General features: G+C 38.2%; 1 protein-coding gene across 1 annotated transcript in view; it reads left to right on the forward strand.

Annotated features, from left to right (window-relative positions):
- The window catches only part of ST8SIA1 (ST8 alpha-N-acetyl-neuraminide alpha-2,8-sialyltransferase 1), a 138,228-nt gene that overhangs the window by 91,362 nt on the left and 25,250 nt on the right, over positions 1-21,616 (forward strand). The window lies entirely within an intron of this gene.

The raw sequence follows: 21,616 nt of genomic DNA on the forward strand, positions 1-21,616 counted from the left end.
TCCACTTTCCTACGAAGGGCCATATGTCATTCCCTCTCATTGCCATGTAGTACTCCATCGTGAATATATACCACATCTTCTTGATCCATTCGACATACTTGATGTATTTAAAAGAAATTCTCAGCAAGGAGCTTTGCTAGAGCCTTTGTTAAGATATATTGTTTAGAGTGCATTCTTTTAAAAACCAGTTTTATTAAATATAATTAAATCACAAAAAACCCTGCATGGTTAATGGTTAATGTATATAATTTGATGGGTTTGGGCATATGCATACACTAATGATACATACTACTACACTCGAGGTACTAAACTATCTAAACATATCTTTCACCGCCAAAAGTTTCCTTGGGCTTGTGTTTTGTGTGTGTGTGTGTGTGTGTGTGTGTGTGTGTGTGTGTAGTAATGCATAACATGAGATCTGCCTTCTTCACAAATTGTTGTTTGGTGGACATAAAGTGCTTTCTTCTTGCTGCACCCAGAACAAGGAGATTAGTTAGGATACCTGAGACACAAGGTTAGAAAGGGCTTTGCAGGAAGTCACACTCACCTGCTGAGGGCATTTTTATAGGCTCAGAGAAGAGAGGTTGTTTTAAATGGCAGCAGAGTGTACTGGATCTTCCAATCCATTGCTGTTGTTCTCTTCCTTTCTTTGATGAGCTTTGCAGGTGCATGACAGTGAAGATCTGTTCATGGGGTTACCCCTTGGTCAACATACAGCCTCTTACTGCTTGGGCCTCAGATATTTTTGTTCAAATATCCTTTAAAAGGAGCCTAAATGTCCATCACCTGATGAATGGATCAAGAAGATGTGGTATATATATACAATGGAGTATTACATGGCAATGAGAAAGAATGAAATATGGCCATTTGTAGCAAATTGGATGGACCTTGAGGGTGTCATGTTAAGCGAAATAAGTCAGGCAGAGAAGGACAGATACCATATGTTTGCACTTATAGGTCTAACAGGAGAACAGGAGAAACCCAATGGAGCACCAGGTGGAGGGGAAGAGAAAAAGAGAGTTGGGGAGAGAGAGGGACGCAAAACCTGAGAGACTATTGAATACTGAAAAGGAACTGAGGGTTGAAGGGGAAGGGGGAGGGGGAAAAAGAGGTGGTGGTGATGGAGGAGGGCACTTATGCGGAAGAGCACTGGGTGTTGTATGGAAGCCAATTTGACAATAAACTGTTTAAAAGAATGAAATAAAATAAAATAAACAAATATCCTTTAAAAGTATTTTTTAAAATCCATCATTTTTTCATTGATCACTTTCAAGTTATCTAATTTTTTGGCATAAAGTTATATTCTAAGTATCTACTTTCAGTGTATTCTATATTGTCCATATGCCTTACATATATATTGCCAAAATCTCAGAAGCGCAGACACGGCTCTTTGAATGTTACCTGCCCTCCTAACAAAGTCTGTGTTCTTTTTCAAAGTAACTCATAAGTCAAACTGAACTTTTATGAGAAAAAGTCTAACCACCTTTTAATCCAAGTAGGTATTAAAATGTAACCCATATAATCATCTTCTGAATTCTAATTATTTAACGTAGAGATATGGAGAACAAAGAAGTAAGGAATGGGGATTGCCAATAGTTTATCCTCTGGATAAAATGAAGTGTGGCTTCTTTGTATTTCTTATAAGGATCTTTTTGTTCTTTCTTAAGGGACACTCCCTCAGGAACTGTGTATACTGGAAATGTTTCTTTGTTTGCCTGGCTGAGTGGTTTTTACCCTCTGGGGCAATGTGTCATTGAATTATTTGGGTGATAGGAGGTGTGCCTTCTGTGAAGGGGAGAAGGGAGAATTATGAAAGTGCGTCTGGAAAAAGATTTTCTCCTAGACTGTCAGATTTGTCTCAAGCAAGTAAGTTTTAGAAAAGTGTATATGTGGAAGTGAAGGACTTGGAAACTCCTGGGGGAAGAGGAGATTAAAATGTGAGCTTCACAAGAACAATGTTACCAAGATATTCATTCAACAAATACTACTTGAAATCTGTTCTGGGACAGGAAATACTAACTTGAATGAGATACAACTGAAGTTCCCACCTTGAAGTTGCTGACAGAAATTCCCATAATCCTATAGAAGAGTTTTAGGGGTTTCCTGAACCTCTTCTGAAAGTTATACAAAAATTTTATGTATGTGCACATATTTTTTATCAGATTTTCCATGGATTCCATATCCAGAAATATTTAAAATTTATTTGGCCTACCCTGAGTCATTCCACAGTAGCAGGATGTAAAAATAGAGATTAGAGTTCTCAAAGCTTGCTTCAGTACAGTTTCTTTTTTCAGTAGAGTTGAAAATTCTATTAGCCGTTTACCCAGAACAGGAGTTCAGTATATATTTGGGCAAATGATTACTATACATAAAAACTGGAATTTAATTGATTTTCCTATTATGAGATTAATAATTCATTTTTAAGCTTCGAAGCTCTAACTTGAGAAATGACTATTTGCAGTCCCTAACAAAGAACATCAGGATCCTGAGTATGTGTGTGTTTTCAAGGAGGCACACGAGAGGTGGTAGGACAGGAGTGAGCAGCTTGGAGCCAAGAATCCTTCACCTGTGCTGTTCAGACCCTAGCATGTTGTTTAGCATACAAGGCATGCAGAGTAAATGTTTATGGAATGAATGAATAAGTGAAGAAATATATTTTAAAATGTCCTTTAAACCAAATTTTACAAATCAAATTTGAATGTGGTTTGAATTGTCTTATAAAAAGAGATTTTGGGGGCGCACCTGGGTAGCTCAGCCAGTTAAGTGTCTGACTCTTGGTTTCAGCTGAGGTCATGATTTCACGATTGGTAAGACTGAGCCCTGCATCAGGCTCTGTGCTGACACCAGGCTTACAGAGCCTGCTTGGAATCTCTCTCTCCCTCTCTCTCTGCTCTTCCCTGGTTCTCTCTCTCATCCTCTCTCTCTCTCAAAGTAACTAAACAAACTTAAAAATTTTTTTTGGTGTCAGTTAAAATATTTATGATCTTAAGATGAGGAGATGAATTTTTTAGGAACAGATATTTCAAAATAGTATTAGTGGAATACTTGGCTGAGAAGATTTCTTTACTCTTTTTTTTTAAAAAAGTTGACATGAAATAGGAAATAAAGTTTTTACAACAAATGGAGTGTAAGTCAATGATGGAATTAACCTTTTAAAATTTGTGCATGCTTAACTTTTAATTCATTAGGAGAACTTGCTATGAGACCCCAATATTTATTTTGAGTTTCTGAATATCCCAGAAAGCTTGGGTAACCTCTTCCCATAGACTTCATCTGATGGTAACTGCTTATGCTTTTGCTAAAGGCAATTGGGAATGTAGCAATATTAATGGGGAGAACAATTGCTTGTTTTATTTATGTATTTTTAAAAACTAATTTGAGCATTGAGGAAAATAACTTTGGCCTAAAGAAGACTGTAACAGTTTCTCCTTAAAATTCTATGTGACTCATGTCTTAGATTGTGTTCCTGAAACTTCCATATCTATCTGTTCTGCCGGATGACTCCTTTTTCTTTTCTCTCCAAACTCAGAGCACTTATCAGTGTTTGCATCAAGGCTTGGCAGTCACTGATAGCCGCTCAGTCTAACGTCTGTCATGATAGAAAAGCATTAAAAAGCAGATACTAAAACTGGAAGTAGAGAGAGTAGAAGATAGAGCAGAGATGATTCTAAAGGGATAGAGATCTTTATGAAGTTTGCCTCTCAGAGGCAATATTACATACATGGTGGTGAGGAACACAAGTTTGGCTTTAAACAGATTTTGTGTTCAGATTCTGGTGCCAGTACTGATGAGTGCTTCTACTTACTGGTATGTAACATTAGTGTCTTAACCTCCCATCTGTCAAGTGAGAATAAAATTGTCTTGAGGACGGCTGAGAGATAACAAATGAGGTAATATAACTGTGTCTGGTAGATGCTGCTATGACTGATATCCACCATAGCGACTCAAGAGGACTCTCCCACTGGAATACATTTTGTTCTTAGAGAAAACGTATTTTTCAAATGTATTATTGGGCTCATCAAATTTGGGGACTCTCTGAGGAGATCTGTGCACTTCTTCCCAAACAAACCAATCTCACAAAATAGAAAATCAGGGAACTAAAATGATGAGGTATAAAATTCTGATGTCAGTGCTGAAAGCTGGAGATCAAGCCAAGGACCTACTGTGATCGGGTGTGTCCCACTTGAAGCCCTGATAAGGGACCTAATGTGGCCCCATGTCCTTAGCAGCCCCTGGCTTCCAAAAGAAGCACATATTTCTTCCAGAAGAAAACTCTTGGAACGCCCGTGTATCACTTTCAAACAAATACAAGCTCATGAGAGGAAACACTGTGATGCACACAAGCCATTAACATCGAGAGTCCTCAGAGACAAAAAGCAAATGACAACTTACAGATATAAATGCCTGAGAATATGCTGGAATTGTCAGATGCAGTATATAACTAAGAAGGAAATCTTTATAGAAAAAAAGGAATAAGCCAATAAGAGAATATTACAATTAACCAGGTAACCCTGCACGAGAGCCAAGTAGAACTTTTAGAAATGAAAGTATGATTGTTGACATGAACACACATCAGATTAGATGCAGCTGAAGGAGAAGTGGTGAGCTGGAGTCTAAGAGAAAATATGGAGGCAAGATAACAACATGTGGAAGACAGAATGAGAGGGGACTACTGCCGAGTTGTGGAATTATAACATAGAGATAAAGGTTGAGACTTTTTTAGAATTAAATAATAATATAATCCATAAATACAAGAAACACAAAACATTAAACATAGTTAAATAAGTGTTTTTAAAGTGCAAACCTAGACCATTTTAGTAAAACTGAACTGAAGATAATAAGTAGCTGTAAAAAGCTGCCAGGTAGAAAAGACAGATGACTTGCAAAAGAATGGTAATTAATTAAAAGGCAAACATTCTCAAATATAAAAATGGAAAGGAAGAAAGCAGTGGAAAAGTACCTTCAAAGCTCTGAGAGGAGAAACAGTCAACATAGAGATGTGTATTCAACAAATTATTTTTCAAAAGAAAAAATCATTTTCTGAAAAACAGACAAGGAGAGTATTTACCACCAGTAGACTTTCACTGAAAGAAATTCTAAAGAATGTATCTCAGGAAAAAAAGAATGTTACTGCAGAAGAAAAAGCTGGCATGCAAAGAAATAAGTAAGCATATGAACAAATCTAAACAAACCTCATGTGCATAAAATAATAATTGTACATTATCTTTACACATGATTTTGGTCGGCAGTGTCAAAACAAAAGGCACCACTAACGTACTGAAAAATAAGGTCACATAAATTGGGAAGTGTTTTAAAACTCTTGATTCAGTTTCATTGCACAATAACATATCACTCTTCATGGCTTAAACAGCCATAATCATTTTCAGTGTGTTTCACAGTTTCTGTGAGTACGGAGTTTGGGAAGGACTAGGCTATACAGATCTGGCTCGTGACCTCTGTCACCCAGTGCTGGAGTTGAAATGGCAGAGGATTAGAGCAGCTGGGGCATCTCTCTTTCCCCATATAGACTTAGGGCTCTCCTGGGGTCGCTCCTCAGGAGCTGGTTTTGGACTCGCTCACAGCATGACAGCCTGAGGACCGATGGACTGTGTACTCGGTAGCTGGCTTCCCCCAAAGCTAGTGTCCAAAAAGAACAAAGTGGAAATGCGTGGCATTCTTTAATGTTCATTTCGATTTTTTTTAATGTTTGTTTACTTTTGAGAGGGGGGAGGGGCAGAGAGAGAGGGAAATGAAGGATCCAAAGCAGGCTCTGCACTGACAGAAGCGAGCCTGATGTGGGGCTCCAACTCACAAACTAAGACCATGAGCTGAAGTTGGACGCTTAACCGATTGAGCCACTCAGATGCCCAGAAGCACATGCCGTTTTTATAACCTCACTTTGGAAGTGACTTCATGTTTGCCTCACACTCCGTGTCAGTTCTATTACACTCTGTTGGTTGAAGCAATCACACGGCCCACCAGGTTCACAGGGGAGGAGTCCTAGCACAGATCCACCGCTTGTTAGCAGGAATATCAAAATCACATTGTTAGAAGAGTATGCATGATAGGAAATATTGTCATGATCACCTTTAGAAAATATAATCTGCTACAATCTGCCCTTAGGCCAAATAATTCATATCCCTCAAACTTTGAAAATAAACTCAGCTCCTCCCAGGAGATCCCCCAAGGCTCATCCATGACAGCATCGATTTAAAGCCCCAGATCTTCATAAAGTTGAAAGAGGTAGAACAGAAACCCAGAAACCCAGAAAAGCATAACCTAAAACCAAAAAATACAGCAGAGGGGATTTAAAAAGCCAATATTGATGCTTTGAAATATCTGAAGTGGATTTTTGAAAAGTTAAATGAAAATTAACCTTTCATTATTTTTCTACAAACGCATTCTAAAAACAAAGAAAAAAACTCCTACTCTATACAAATATACATATCATGCCATGGAAAATTTGAAAACAATGACACGCTTTAAACATTTAAAAATACACCAGTGGTTTTGTAACATACCATATGTCTGTACTGATGTAATAGTATGCAAGGAAATTTGGAAATAATGTTCATGAATCAGTTTGTTTTGCCGACTTTAAAAAATGTTTATTCTTTAAAAAATAATTGCTTTTTATACATCTATACAAATGCTTCTTTGGCAATGGGATGTAATGGAATTTTACAACTATATAAAAATTACTTTTGCCTCAGAAACAGTATTTTATGTGTGCATATAGTTGACTGACAGAATTGTCTACCATCAGTTCATGAATACTTTTAATAAGTAGTAAAATGCTTATGTTCATGTATTAAATGAAAAGGTAAGTATATAAATGTGTGTGCTTTAACTATATAAAATTATATGCATAGAAAATCTCTAAGGAAATAAGTCAACATTTTTCAAAATTTGCTACAAGAGTTTGTAATAGGAAAGAATCATTAAAAAAGCAGGCTTTGTGGGGCACCTGGGTGGCTCAGTTGGTTAAGCATTAGACTTGAGCTCAGGTCATGATCTCACAGCTCATGAGTTCGAGCCCCAAGTCAGGCTTTCTGCAGCTAGCTCAGAGCTCAGAGCTTGGAGCCTGCTTTGGAATTCTGTGTCTTTCTCCCTCTCTCCCTCCCTCCCTCCCTCTCTCTCTCTCTCTCTCTCTCTCTCTCTCTCTCTCTCTCCCCCCCTCCCCCACTCATGCTTGCACTCTCAAGAATAAATATTAAAAAAAAATTTTAAAGCAGGCTTTATTATTTCATATTTTTTCTTAATAACTCATTTTGATGATACAGCTGTCCTGGGAGTGAAAAGGGCAGACTAAATGAATAAAACCCTAATTTTGTGTGAATGTGTTCCTGTCCCTCCAGATTCAAGTGAGATTAGCTTGGACCTCACATTTTGTGTGCTGAATTTATGAAGTCAGAACATTCTCTGGTCTTCCTAGTAACATTGTCCTGGAAGCAGGAGAAGTGGGCGTGGCACCAGGAACCCAGCTCTTGAGGCAGAGTAGTTATTACATCAGTGTCCATTTATTTCCTCTTTTCTCCCCCACTCTGTGATCTTCCAGTCCTTTATAATTAAATAGCAGATCAGAGCAAATGTTACTCTAAACGCATTAGTTCATAATTAGCAAATAGATATTAGAGTAGCCTAAATTCTCCTGGCAATTTGATGAAGGTCCATTGAAAATGGGTTGCAGGCCAGTGATAATACATTAGGGGCTGACTCAGCATGAGTAGCAGTTTAATCATCTTTGTCCCAGATTAATATTGCTATGCGATGGATTGAGACCCCTGTTCCAAAAATTTGTACCCACCCCCCAATCTTCTCTTTAATTTTTCCTTCAGTTGTATATTTTTCGTGATCAGCAGTGAGTTTCAATTGGAGTGAAAGGAAAGAAAAAATTGAAGGCAGATTTCTGGAAACATGGCGTTGGCTGTGTGATCTGAGATAAGTTACTTAACTACTCTCTGCATATAGCATGACAGGAAAAATGTTAACAGTTAGCACCAGAATTTTGTTTAGAAAGTGTGCTATCTGTGTATAAAATTATTTCTTGCTACTTTCTGGGAGTTAGGGAGAGACTCAAGAGCATGGTATTGATTCCCAGAGTTGAGTATGAGTTGCAGAAAAGTATAGAGCCTTGAGGATGAGCCAAAACAGAGAAGAAAAAGAATAAAGAAGGGCTAGAGGGGGGAGAGGTAGTAAGGAGCAGGAGAGAAATATTTGGGAACCTTAGGCAGGTTGGCTAGAAAAGAACTGAAATGTCTAAAATCAATTGTAAATTGTTTTTCAGAAACTATGTGTCCTGATATTGTTTCCCAATGACCTCTTTTTCACTTTCTCTTACTCTGCAGATTTCTAATACATCTATGCATTTGTGTCTGTATTAATGGTGGAGGCACTGTTTCCTCTGGAATCAACATCGTTTGTGCCCTGAGTAATGGCACTTAGGGGCAGAAAATGTAGCTTGAATAAGTAACTTTACTAGGAATATTTAAATTGAAATTCTGGGAAGTGCTATGCTTGTAATGACTGCATGCCCCTTTGGAATGTAGAGACCCCTCTTGACTCACAAAGATACTTCCTTAGGGGTAAGGCATTTGTGCCCCACCTTAACTGTGGGAGAAAACCTTAAATGTAAAGTCTGAAACTGGCTAATTATCTTACCAAACTCCATATGTACTAAGAGCTTCTCTGGGCAAGATGGTGGGGTCCATCTGTGAACAATTCCATTCCATGGAGTTGATTATGTATTCAGTGATTTCAGATTATTCAGCTATTAATGAATTTTACCAATTATCCTCACCAAAACAGGGTAAATAGTAATAATTATAAGTATGCATATGAAGATTTCTATAGTCTCTGTGAAAATTCCTTTGTTGTTAAATTTATATTTGTAATTAATTTTACTGGTGGATATGAACTATGTGGGTTAAATAGAATATGGTTTTAGAAATTATTAATTATAATTGTATTTGATTATATATTGGTTAAAATAATCAGTTATATATTCTTATTGAAAAACGTTTGCTTTTCAACTTGAATTATAAGAACATGTCTCTTTAAGTTTCTATTGTTGTAAATTGCTTTAATTTTTCAATGGAAAGATTTAATTTTTTTAATGTTTGTTTATTTTTGAGAGAGAGAGAGGGAGCATGTGAGCAGGGGAGGGGCAGAGAGGGAGATACAGAAAATCTGAAGCAGGCTCTCCAGCACTGACAGCAGACAGCCCAACGTGAGGCTCAAACACATGATCTGTGAGATTATGACCTGAGCTGAAGTCAGATGCTTAACCAACTGAGCCACCCAGGCACCCCAAGAAAAACTTTTTTTTAAAATCTAAGTTTTACTGTTTGGCTAGATCTCTAAATCATGATATGTACTTTAACTTAAGTTTCCATGATTAACTTTCATATCTGGCTCTCTATATGACCCAGTGACACGCACCTGCACACATAGCAACAACCAAGGAGAAGAACATCTTAAAAATCAGACTTGTGTGGGGCCCCTGGGTGGCTCAATCAGTTAAGTGTCTGACTTTGGCTCAGGTCATGATCTCATGGTTCATGGGTTCAAGCCCCGCATCAGGCTCTGTGCTGAAAGCTAACTCAGAGCCTGGAGCCTGCTTCAGATTCTGTATCTCCCTCTCTCTCTGACCCTCCCCTGCTGGCACTGTCTCTGTCTCTCAAGAAATAAATATAAAACATTAAAAAAATCAGAGTTGTGGTGTAAATTATGGACAGAGGCAGAATATAAATTGACAGGACAGATGGCATATCTGATAAATATAATTGTAAGTACTAAGGAAGGGAAAGGCAGAAGGTAGGGATGCCATGCTAACAAAATAAAATTACACATTTTATTTTTATTGATTATGAGATGTACAGTTTTTTATATTTTAGTATCTGTGAGATAGAGCTGCCTTTTATAGCCTCTGTTGACCTGGCAGAAGCTGAGTCACAGTTGATGCTGCCTGAGCAAGGAGGACCTCGGTCGTAGGTGCTCTCATCCTGTCATCTCAATGATGTCTGTGCAGTTAGTACTGCATACATTGAGTTTGACTGGCATTTAAAATATCTATATTTTGTGTTTAAAAAGACATGGGGGGCACCTGGGTGGTTCTGTCAGTTGAGTGTCCAACTTTGGCTCAGGTCATGATCTCATGGTTCATGAGTGTGTGTGCAGAGCCTGCTTGGGATTCTCTTCCTCTCTCTCTCTCCTCCTCCCCTGCTCATGCTCTGTCATCTCTCTCTCTCTCTCTCTCTCTCTCAAAATAAATATACTTAAAAAAAAGATATGGAACAGAGCAGAGGTGCCAGTTTGATTTATAAGCAAATAATTGTTTCAGAGAAATGATGAAAGCAATTCTTTATTTTCTTATAAAGCAGCAGAATAAGAAGAGGAGAATACCCACAAGTTGATGCAAGTGTATTAGAAGCAGTTACTAAGATGGATGTAAAATGATCCTCTGTGTCACACGCCAAAGGGTGCAAGTGAAAGCAGGAAAAATCTCTCAGTTCCTTAGAATTCATGACGGAGGTTAAAACAAGTAGAGGCTAGTATAGGACTATCTGTAGCACTACTGGAAAAACACTGAGTCCTAGTGTTATGGGCAGTGTCCTTCTTTTCCGTATTATTGTTAATAATATGATAGCATCTTGTATGTGATGAAATATATTTTCTTTTAAATAAACAAGACCTGCCTGTTAGTCAGAAATTAAAATCATCAGATAGAAAAGAAAAGGGAAATTTGGGAGGAAGAGGCCTCATGAAAGAAGAGCAAGTGTGTAACTGGTAGGTACACACAACTGGTGAGGGAGAGGCAGGCGACATAGGTTTTCACACTGTTCTGATATTTCGTTAAGCACGTTTGTGACAACCAAGTTAAGTGATGAGCTTCAGTCAGATATTAAGTGGCAGAATTGACTTGGGTGTAGGGCTTTGGATTCTCTTTTCTGGGGAAGTCTTTGGAGAGACACCACCTAGGGGTGTGTAGTTGGTATCGCAGCTTAGATAGTTGTGAATATGAGACAAGGTCCATAAGTGACTTTACCATTTATTAAAAGGAAAAGGGAGGATTTATTGATTTAGAAATAATTGAGTGATACTCCTGGGGGGAAAAAAAAGACTGATTTCTGACTTCATAACACCGTATCTCAAAGCTTCTTCCGGCAACAGGAGCTATGACACAGTAAAAGAATACATGTTCAATAAATGTTTAAAAAAACACCACAGGAAGCCACAAGATTACTACTTAAATATGATGAACGAGCAGGAAAAAGACCACAGGCCACTACAAGTTAATACAAGAAGCTTTTTGATGAAGGCATAATTCACAATATCTCCTATTTCCAGTTGTTTTTTGGAGCTGTGGAAAACAGAAGCTCCTCATCACACAATAATTGCTTGTAGTGGTGGCTTTAACTAACCCCTAACCATTTCCCATCTGGATAAAAGGCAATTACTTGTTTTCAGGATAAATTGTGATTACCCCTTACCAGGTTCCCTGCTTCTGTAAGCCGCCACGCTTTTATAATCAATTCTCACAGCTAAATTATCTTGTGATGTTTTAACTGTGAGGTATTTCTTTAAATTCTTCAAATTACACTCCTTCAAATGAGGCCAAGTCTTTGTCCTCTCTTTCAAGCCATCTCTCCAATGCCCCAGCGCCCCTCCTCCTACAGACTGCTCCTGCCATTCCTCCACTGGTGTGGACCTCCGCTCTTCTTGGTGACCACACGAGCCTTCTGAGCTCTGCTCTCAGCTTGGCGGCTTTTTTCTTCTCATATTGGAATAGTTTCTGCTCTTTATTGCTGCTGTCATCTCCTATTAGATGTGTTTACAATCCAAAGAGATGGCAGTCGGCTGGTTCTTTCATATCCCACTGAGAATTACCCACCAATGGATAGGCAATCCCCCATCCTCTCTCAGGTCCATTTACTTGCCCACTTTCAGACGGCTGTACCATCTCTTCCCCTTCCTCAAACCCCCAATACCGCCTCCTCATCCATCTCTTTCAGGTCATAACCTTGCTTTTACTTCCCTGAGAAAACAGAAGTGATAAGAAGGAAGCCTGCTCTCACCCCAGCTTCTTTTCCTTTTAAATGTACCTTGTTGTAGTAAAACTTCTAATTCTTAGCCAGTTGTTTAAATGGCTTTCAGCAGTATCAACAATGAATTCCAGTCCTGGAATCTTCTTAAATGTTCTAATATCTACTTGATGCAATGTAGTATCTCCCTTTACTATCATACTATGGATTCCCTTCACCTTTTACCTGTATTGAATCTCCTAATTCACATAACCTGTATCATCTTCTTTCTTGGATTATTGTTTTCGTATTGGTGGTGCCAGTTCTCTGATAGCTTCCCAGGAAGGTACATGGAAATTAAAAATTTGGGCACCTTGCATGTCTGTAATGATTTTTATTCTACTCATGTTTGATTGGGATTTTTACTAGGGTTTTATTTTTAGTTTGGAAATCCTTTTCCTTTAGCATTTTGAAGGCAGTTCTCTAGTGTTTTCTACATTCCAGTGTTGTTTTTGAGAAAACAGATGTCATTTTGATCCCTGATCTTTTGGATATGACCTGGATTTCTAGTTCCTCTTGCATTCCAAACTGGTCTTCTCTTTACTCCCGCCCACATACCCTTCCCCTTAACCCTCCCTCTCAGTATTTTAAAATTTCATTATGGCGTGCCTTATTATTGGCCCGATTTATTCATCTTGCTGGTGGTACTCACTGGATCTTTTCAATCTGCAAGTTCCTGTCCTCCCACTTGGGAAAAATTTTTTAACTTATTTCTTTAACTCCACATTGTCAACTGCAATGGTCAATTGTCAGTTCCCACCTTACGTTACCTGTTAGCCCCACGTGATACATTTGATCCTTCTCTCTTTCTTAATTCACTTTTCTAACTTAGCCTCCAAGTCAGTACTCTTTTGATTCTTCTGTTACTTTGAAAACCATTACTCCTTGGTAGATTTGCTGGTTTCTTCTCATCTCTTAAAACAGTAAACATTGGAGTGATCCAGGAGTCTATCCCGTAACTTCTCTTTTTTTCTGTTTATTCATTCTCTACAGGACTTCTGGTCTCATGGCTTTACATGTTGCCTATTCTCTCAGAGTCCTAAATTTGTACTGCATCGAGGATCTGTTTCTTTATTCTCCAGACTCATATGCTCAACTCTCAGCCTGGCTAATCCATTTGGATACCTAATATGAATATGAAACTTAATCAGTGCGGAACTCCCAGTTTCCCTCCTCAGAAGCCATACGTTCTGCCGTTCTCCCCATCTCAGAAAATGGAAACTGTTTTTCCAGTTTCTCAGGTCAAACACCTTGGAGTCCTCCTTGACTTATCTCTTTCTCTCACCTCACGTTTGATTAAATCCACTGCCAGAGGAAACTACTTTAAGCATTGCAGTCATTCCTCCACCTTCTCCACTGCCACTACCCTGGTCCAAGCCTTCGTCATTTCTGTCCCGAATTACTGCATTACTCTCCCAGCAAATTTTTATGCTCCCACCCTTACTATTTGTGCCATTAAGTAGCTTATTATCCCTCAGCTACAACCCACTTTTCTATACTCTGGTGATGCTAGAACCAAGACTCTACAAATCACATTTTTCCTTTGCCAGCTGATTCCCTGTGAGGCTTCCCATTGGGAGGCACTAGACAGAGGCTGGAGAAGGAAGAAGGGCCTTTGTAATCTGTGTTGGCATCCTGTGGGTTTCTTGTCTCCTTGTGGTCCCTGTGGTGTGTTTTTTCAACACTTTAAACCAGTCGACACACAGATAAAAGACTCTTATTCTTGACTCTTAGTCACGTGGCATTTGTAATACCACAGCAACCCAATCTGAACAATATGGCCTGTTACATTAGCATAAAATGGAGGAATTAGTTTATATGTGGCCATCTCAAACTCATATGCTTCCTTCCTCTCTTTTCTTCCCATGTGGGCTTGTTTTTCTTGCTTTGAATTTTTGGTTCAGCCTATAACAATTATTTTTTTGTGGTACTCTTCAGCTCGGGGAAAAGAATGGCAAATACTAATTAATTTGATCAATTAATTGTTTGACTCTTACCTGTCCAGGTGTGAATGTGTTAATGAAGGGGTGGTGATGGGGCAGTTGGAATATCAGGTCAGAATCCCCAGCAGGCTTGGGGGTCTTTGGAAAAGCATATGCAGTATTATAGTCTAATTATATGTTTAAATATTTACATTTCAAAAATTTAAGAAATTTCCCTATTACTTCACAATTCAAATTATAGGAAGTCCAACCTCCGCAGCCTTTTTTTCCCGGTTGTTTGGGATTTGTAGAAGATCTATAATTCTTAGGAGGGCTCACACACACCTTGTGAAGAATCTGGAAAGGCAGTGACCAGAAGAGATCTTAATGCTTGTTGAGGAGGAATTTGGGTTAAAAGAATTCTGAGAAATTCTGTTTTGCATCGGCTCTCTCCCCTGTTTTCATACCCTTCCTCCTGCTCCACGTGGTATGGTGTTTTTTGGTTGCAAGCATCCCATCCCCAAGGCAGAGCCCTATGATTCAGATCTTCTCAATGCCCAGTCCTTATCTTTTCTTCTTAAGATGACAGCAAATAACTTGATGAGCAAATCTTTTTTGAATTATTAATGGGTGATAATGTACTATTATGCCCCCCCCACCCCCCTGTGGTTTTACTGGGACTACCTGGAGGAAACGGAAGTGCTTTAGCAAATTAGAATAAGTCTTTACCTAAGAAACTGCAGACACCTTGACTATCTTGGGGGGCGGCTATTGGGGAGGAATTTTAGGCACAGGATTGGAAAGGAATCTTTCAGTGTTGCTTCTACCACAACATTTGTATTGCTGGTCATTCCTAAGGCTCACCCTCCTGCCACAAGATTAATGACAGCTTTCAGAAAACTAATAGGAAACAGACTCTATTTTTCTGACTTGCAAAGTCCCATCTACTTCTGCCCTCTAAGACCAGAGACCCTTAGAAGGTTGTCTCCTTCTTGAGATTCCATCTCAGCTCATCATCCCAGCAAGTTCTGTGAAACAAATAGGCTCCATATTTTTTTCAGATACTTGCTAGATAATACCTGTGCCTAATACCAGTAACAAAGCCCAGAAGGCAGAAGTTTCATAACACAAATTCTCATTAGATGAGAATGCATTAGAAGCATTGTGTTAACATGCAAGAGCTTTCAGTTATTATTTGTTTGAACACATTTTTTCTTATTAACTAAATGTTTGCACATAGAGATTTAAAGCCCTAGCAGTTCAAAACTAGGGGTTAGTAGTTTATTAGTGTTTATACGGCTTGAACTCTGCTGCACTTAACATTTCTGTTTTCAGCTTCCTCCAAAGTCTTTTTCCCTTGCTTCCCAACATACCTCTTTTTTCTCTTTCTTGTTAGCTTCCTTTGCTGGGTTTCCCCCCCATCTATCCACTTAATGTTGGTGTTCCCCACTGTTACCTCTCAGCTCTTTTTTTGGTTGCATTGGTTTTCCCTTGAGGAAAACAAGCATGGCCTTCGTCCTCAGCCATAACCACCACTAATGCAGATATATCCCAGGCCTTTGTTCACCTCTGTGCCTCAGACAGCCTGTGTCTATCAGCCATCTCCATTTAGAAGCTCCCCAAAGTGAACAAATTATCTATACCATCAAATCTTCCTGTCGCTCTAACAGTGATTGGCATCATCCACTCAGTCAGAGCAACTGACCTTCAAGTCACCCTTGCTCCTCCTCACTCCATCATCTGTATCTACTTAACTGTCAATATTACTTTCACGTTATTTATTCCCTTTATACCATCTCATTATTTCCACTCTCAGTGCCCTTGTTTAAGCCATAATTTAACAATTTTTTTGCCAGACCTCAAATGGTGTCCTAGGGTCTTCCTTTAATCGATTTTTCGCCTACAGTACAGATTTGTCTTTTCAAATCCAAAATTAAAAATTTGCCTGGCTTCTCATTACTTTCTAAATAAGTCTCAGTTCATCACCACCCTCCACTGCTCCCTCTCATTTGCCTCAAACTCCAACATCACTCGCCAGCCCCCGAAGACCATGTTCACCATTAACCCTGCACACATGTGATGCTTTCCGCCTAAATTGTCCTTTTCATGGTTCCTTATAAGGTTTAGCTCTCAAAAGGCTAGACTCTACCTTTTTTCTTTTTGTTTGACACAGAGTCAGCCTTCAGCAAGTAACTGGGTTAATATGTCCCAGTCTGATCAAATGCTCTATTCCAACTTTTAAATTAAATCACCATAAAAAAATAGACCAAAAAATCACAAGAGAACTAAAAAATAAGGATAAGAAAAAACCAAATGCTAGAGTCTACAGGGAATTTCCACTAACTGCAGTGAGGAGGGAGGTAAATCGGGAGTCATAATCCTAAACTAAGACTGCTGAACTAGAATAGCACAGAAATCTGGGAAGAAGATAGGAAAAGACCATGAGTCAACCTCACTCTATCCGCTGGCAAAGAAACACAGAAAATCCCAAAGCCATGTGAACTCTTCTTAGCTTAATAGTGTCATGCCTTTCCTTCTCCCCATCAGCTCTTCTCTTTCTTCATCCACTTGGTCACCATATTTCACAATATAAACAGTTTCCATGGGTAGAGAGTGACAGAGAGGCAATGGTACTTTGCATACTGAGATCTATCTATAAGAGCTTCAGGAAGATGTACAAGGAGGAAAGATGTAAGGAAGAGCCCTAAGAATAGTCTAGCTGGAGGTGCAATTTTTACCCCCATCACTAACTGAAGAAGAACTGAAGCCTACATATGACTCTCTAGCAGTCAGACCAGTTGGAGTAGAAGATCTGCCCTCGATCCAGCAGAAACATGCGATGAATGCTTGTAAGACACTAGAAACTAGACTCAGAGTTTAGCACTTCAGTGTTCTCTGTAGGTCTAGATCCAAGAGAGAAAATGTGGAATCCCCTAACTGATCAGTAACTGCAGGGTAGAGGACACCATGCATCTCTTCGGTAGCCAAATGTTATTCTGGATCAGGTTTTATGGTTTCTCTCTTTCTCTTTCTGTGTGTGTGTGTGTGGGGGGTGGTGTTTGGGGTGGGTATGTGGGTGTGTGTTTACTGTTTAAGAAAATAATTTTAGAAATTTGGTATAGATCACCCAAACACTCTGCATCACAAGGGAAAGCAATTTAAAGACCTGGAGGAAAAAATACACAAATAAGAGGGAATAAAGAAAAACTTCCAAAGCCTTAGCTTGATGTACTCAATATGAATTGACCTATTCAGGGCACGGAGTGTTGAGGAGAACAGAGAATGAGCTGAGAGTGGAGATGAAGAGGGAGATGGCTGGGAGCAGGCAGAATTGCAAAGAAAGCAGTAAATGTCACACTGGACACAGCAAAGAGCAGAGTTAGAGTGCAGAAAGTAAAGTTTGCAATATTTCAACTTCAAGAGTATAAAGGGGGAAAAAACCAAAAATGGATATAACAAGACATAAGATTGAAGAAAAAGAAAGGAGATCCAACCTATGTGTTACAGGTTTTCCTGAGAAAAATCAAGAAAGAAAAAGTAAGCACTCATGAGTCCCAATTTAAAAGAATATTCAAAAACTAAGAAAACAAATTGGAACAGGATCTGAAACAAGTTCATAGATTAAAATCACCTGGCACATTCCAGGTCAGATTAGTTGGGGAAAGACCCTCATTAGACATATTCTGACAACATTTTTACATTTCAAGTATAACAAGAAAAATTTTACAGGTATTCTGTTAGAAAAACATGGTTTACTTATAAAGGAATAAGAAGCGAGGTGGCTTCAGACTTTTCACATCATTAAATTTCAGCAGAAATGTCACAGTAGGTATAAAGATTTGAGAAAGTCAATTCTTTATCGAGCCAAGTTGTCATTTATATGTAATACAAGGGTTCACAGAATACATTTCTCAAGTACCCTTCTGAATTACTTGGATATTAATATGCTTTAATATCTTAGAGCACAGCTATAAAATATACGTAAGAGGCAACCATTCATGAGTAAGAAATTTGCAATATAAGGTACTAATAGTAAAATTTAGAGGTGATTAAAAATGCAGACTGAAAGCAGTGATGTGATGGTAAATGTTTTAAAACCAGCTCTAGGGATGGAGAGGAAAGACCTGATTTGTAGTTTGATGATTTCTGTAGTGTGAATACTGCCATCATGGTTGACTTCAAACTACCAATGTGATGTCAATGTGGAGTTGGCAAGAAATGTGCACAGTGGACTCTCACATGCCTCTAGGAGCCGGCTTCATTTAAACCAAGTAGTTCACAATTTGGGGGAAAACACTTTTAAATTTCATCTCAGATCGTATACCAAAATCTTATATACTCATTGTACTAGCTTCTTGGGGCTGCCACAACATATTCATGGGCGGTTTACATTAACGGAGACTTACTGTCTTAGGGCTCTGGAGGTTCACCCTGGAATCAAGGCATCAGCAAAGCTATGCTCTTTCTGTGTCTCTAGGGAAATGTCCTTCCCTGCCTCTTCCTAGTATCTGGTGGTAGCCAGCCATCTTGGCATTTCTTGGCTTGTAGACTCATTACTCCCGCCTCTGTCTCTATTGTTTTTTTAACTTTTATTTTATTATTTAAATCCAAGTTAGTTAACATATAGTGTAATAATGATTTCAGGAATGAGATTTAGTGATTCATCACTTACATATAACTCCCAGTGCTCATGCCAGGTGCCCTCCTTAATGCCCCTCCCCCATTTAGCCCATCTCTTCACCCAAAACCCCATCAGCGGCTCCGTGTTGTTCTCTGTATTTAATAGTCTCTTATGGTTTATCTCCCTTTCTGTTTATATCTTATTTTTTCTTCCCTTCTCTTATGTTCATGTGTTTCGTTTCTTCAATTACACATGTGAGTGAAATCATATGATATTTGTCTTTCTGGGACTGACTTATTTTCCTCAGTATAATACACTCAAGTTCCATCCACATTGTTGCAAATTCTGCCTCCATTGTTACCTGGCATTCTCCCTCCCTGTGTCTGTATGTGTCTATTTTCTCATTTTATAAGGATACTAGTCATTGGATTGGACCACATCCTAATCTGCGATGACCTAATTTCAATTCAACTTATTGGATCAAAAAAACCCCATTTCCAGAGAAGGTCACATTCTAATGTTGTGGCGTAGACATGTATTTGGGAGTGCAGGGGCAGGGGAGGAGGGAACACTATTCAACCCAGGATACAATGTGTAAGAAACAAGCCACACAAAAAATAGTGTTGATGTGAATACCTATTTTTTTCCTGAGGCTACACTACTTTCTGCTGGAGGAAATCATAGGAAGATGTTTCATACATTTGTGTCCAAAAATTTTAAATTTCTTCGTGTCAAAAACATGAACAAAATTGAAAATCCAACAGTAATTTGGGAAAATCTCATCAGATATAAAAATAAAAAGGGTAAATCTCTTTCATATATAAAGATAGTGTATAAATAGATATAAAAATCACAGTCTCAGGAGATAATTGGATATAATGATGGAAAAGTCACAAAGGAAAAATACAGATGGCTCCTGAAAATAGTACGTGTTCAACAATATTAATAACTAAACACATTTACATTAAAACAGCAGCACACTATTTATTTTTAACTATTGAAGTAGCAAAAATAAAAAGAAAAGATAAAAATGATGGCTTATATTCTCATGGGGGAATAATGGGAAAATGAATTAGTGCAAGCTTTCTTCTAGAAAAACAAAAGAATTGACATGTATCAAGAACCTTAATAATGTTCCTACCTTTTGAATTGGTAATGACATCTCTAAAAGTCAGTCTGAAAGTGATAATCTTCAAATGTATTAAACATAATGAAGTAGAAATCAAAGAAAGTACCAAGAAATTAAGTATTCTCTTCAACAATTAGAAGTGCCCTATTGTTGAAGATTTATTGCAGAGAATGTCATCCATTCTAGCTGGTTTAAGCATAAAGGGAATTATTTGAATAGATTTTTGAGTTGTTGGGAGGGTAATGAAACATGAGGGAATGGAGAACAACTCCAAAGCCCTATGCAGCAGAACTGGCCGCCTGGGAGGCCCCAACTCCAGCAGCTGGCCCCACACTCCTGCTACTTTAGTCAGAATCTGACTTCACAAATGGACCCCATCTCTCTCCTCACATGGAGAGAGACTGAATTCAAGACACACAGGTGTCTCATTGGCCAAACCTACATCATAGCTGGAACCCTAGCCATAAAGAAGTCTGGGAAAGGCAGTTTTAGTTTTCCAGCCTCAGAGTAGAGGAAGACACAGAAGGGGGTTGGAATGGATATTGTGTGGTCCAATCCATATATTTGCTGCACTCTAAACATTCAAAATAAAGGAAATTCATTCAGTGGCTTTAAATGACTTTAGAAATACTTCTGTTTAATTTTTTTTATTAAAAAGGAGCATGAAATAGAAGCATATATAATGTATGATCTTAATTATGTAAAAAATACTCAGAGACAAAACATTCTAAGAAATATGCCAAATGTGTTAAAACTTGCATGAGACCATGGGAGATTTTCTTTTACTTAAGTGTATCTTTTACCTTTTCTACAGTGATCATAAAGTAATTTTATAATCCTCATTCTCCATGAAAAAAAGTAAACAAATACTTTTTAACTAAATACAGGAGTTAGAGACACAAATGGACAATAAATAAATATCCATTGTTATTTAGTTTGTGGTTTGAATGTTTAAAGAAGTCCAGAGAAGGCTTGTTAATTTCCCCGTAAACTTAGCTTTTTTACAGCAGTCATGAGTTGTAGCTGCTGATAGTAGAGAGAGCACAGGTTAGCCATTTAAGTATAAACTTAGGTGTGTATATATTTGTTTTATTTAATGAGTAAGTAAATAAATAAGCAAATAAATAAATATTTACATATAATATTTAAATATTTATGTTCAAGCATATAACTTTTGGTGATGAATCACTAAATTCTATTCCTGAAATCATTATTATACTATATGTTATCTAACTTGGATTTAAATAAATTTTAAAAAACCCAAGTATATAACTTTTGTATTTGTTTCTTGAGAGAAACAGACCAAGAGGAGATTCAGATATATGTAAATTTTTATATAAAGACATTTACTCTAAGGAATTGGCCCATGCAATGATAGAAGGTGGGAAGTACCAGCATCTGCTGTCTGCAAGCTGGAGACCGAGATGGCTAGTGGTGTAGTTCCAGTGCGTGTCGGAAAGGCTAAGAACCAGGAAAACCCATGGTAGAAGGTCAAATCCAAATCCAAAGGCCTGAGAACTGATGGTGTAAATCCTTGTCTGAACATGCAGACTGATGTCTCTGCTCAAGTAGTCAGGCAGAGCCAAAGTTCTCCCTTGTTCTGAATTTTTGTTCTACTCAGGCCCTTAACAGGTGGATAATGCCCACCTACTTTGGGGCTGGCTATCTGTTTTACTTAACCTACCATTTCAGATGGAAAACACCTGAAATCTCACCTGGAAACACCCTCATATATACACCCAGAAATAATATTTAAACAAATATCCAGGTACCGTGGGACCCAGTCAAATTGGCCCATACAATGAACAATCAAAACTGAATAGAACTTTTTTCAAATTAATAATACAGAAACTAATTTATC

The sequence above is a fragment of the Suricata suricatta genome, chromosome 10 (genome assembly GCF_006229205.1).
Source record: "Suricata suricatta isolate VVHF042 chromosome 10, meerkat_22Aug2017_6uvM2_HiC, whole genome shotgun sequence".
In the NCBI taxonomy this organism is placed as follows: domain Eukaryota; kingdom Metazoa; phylum Chordata; class Mammalia; order Carnivora; family Herpestidae; genus Suricata; species Suricata suricatta.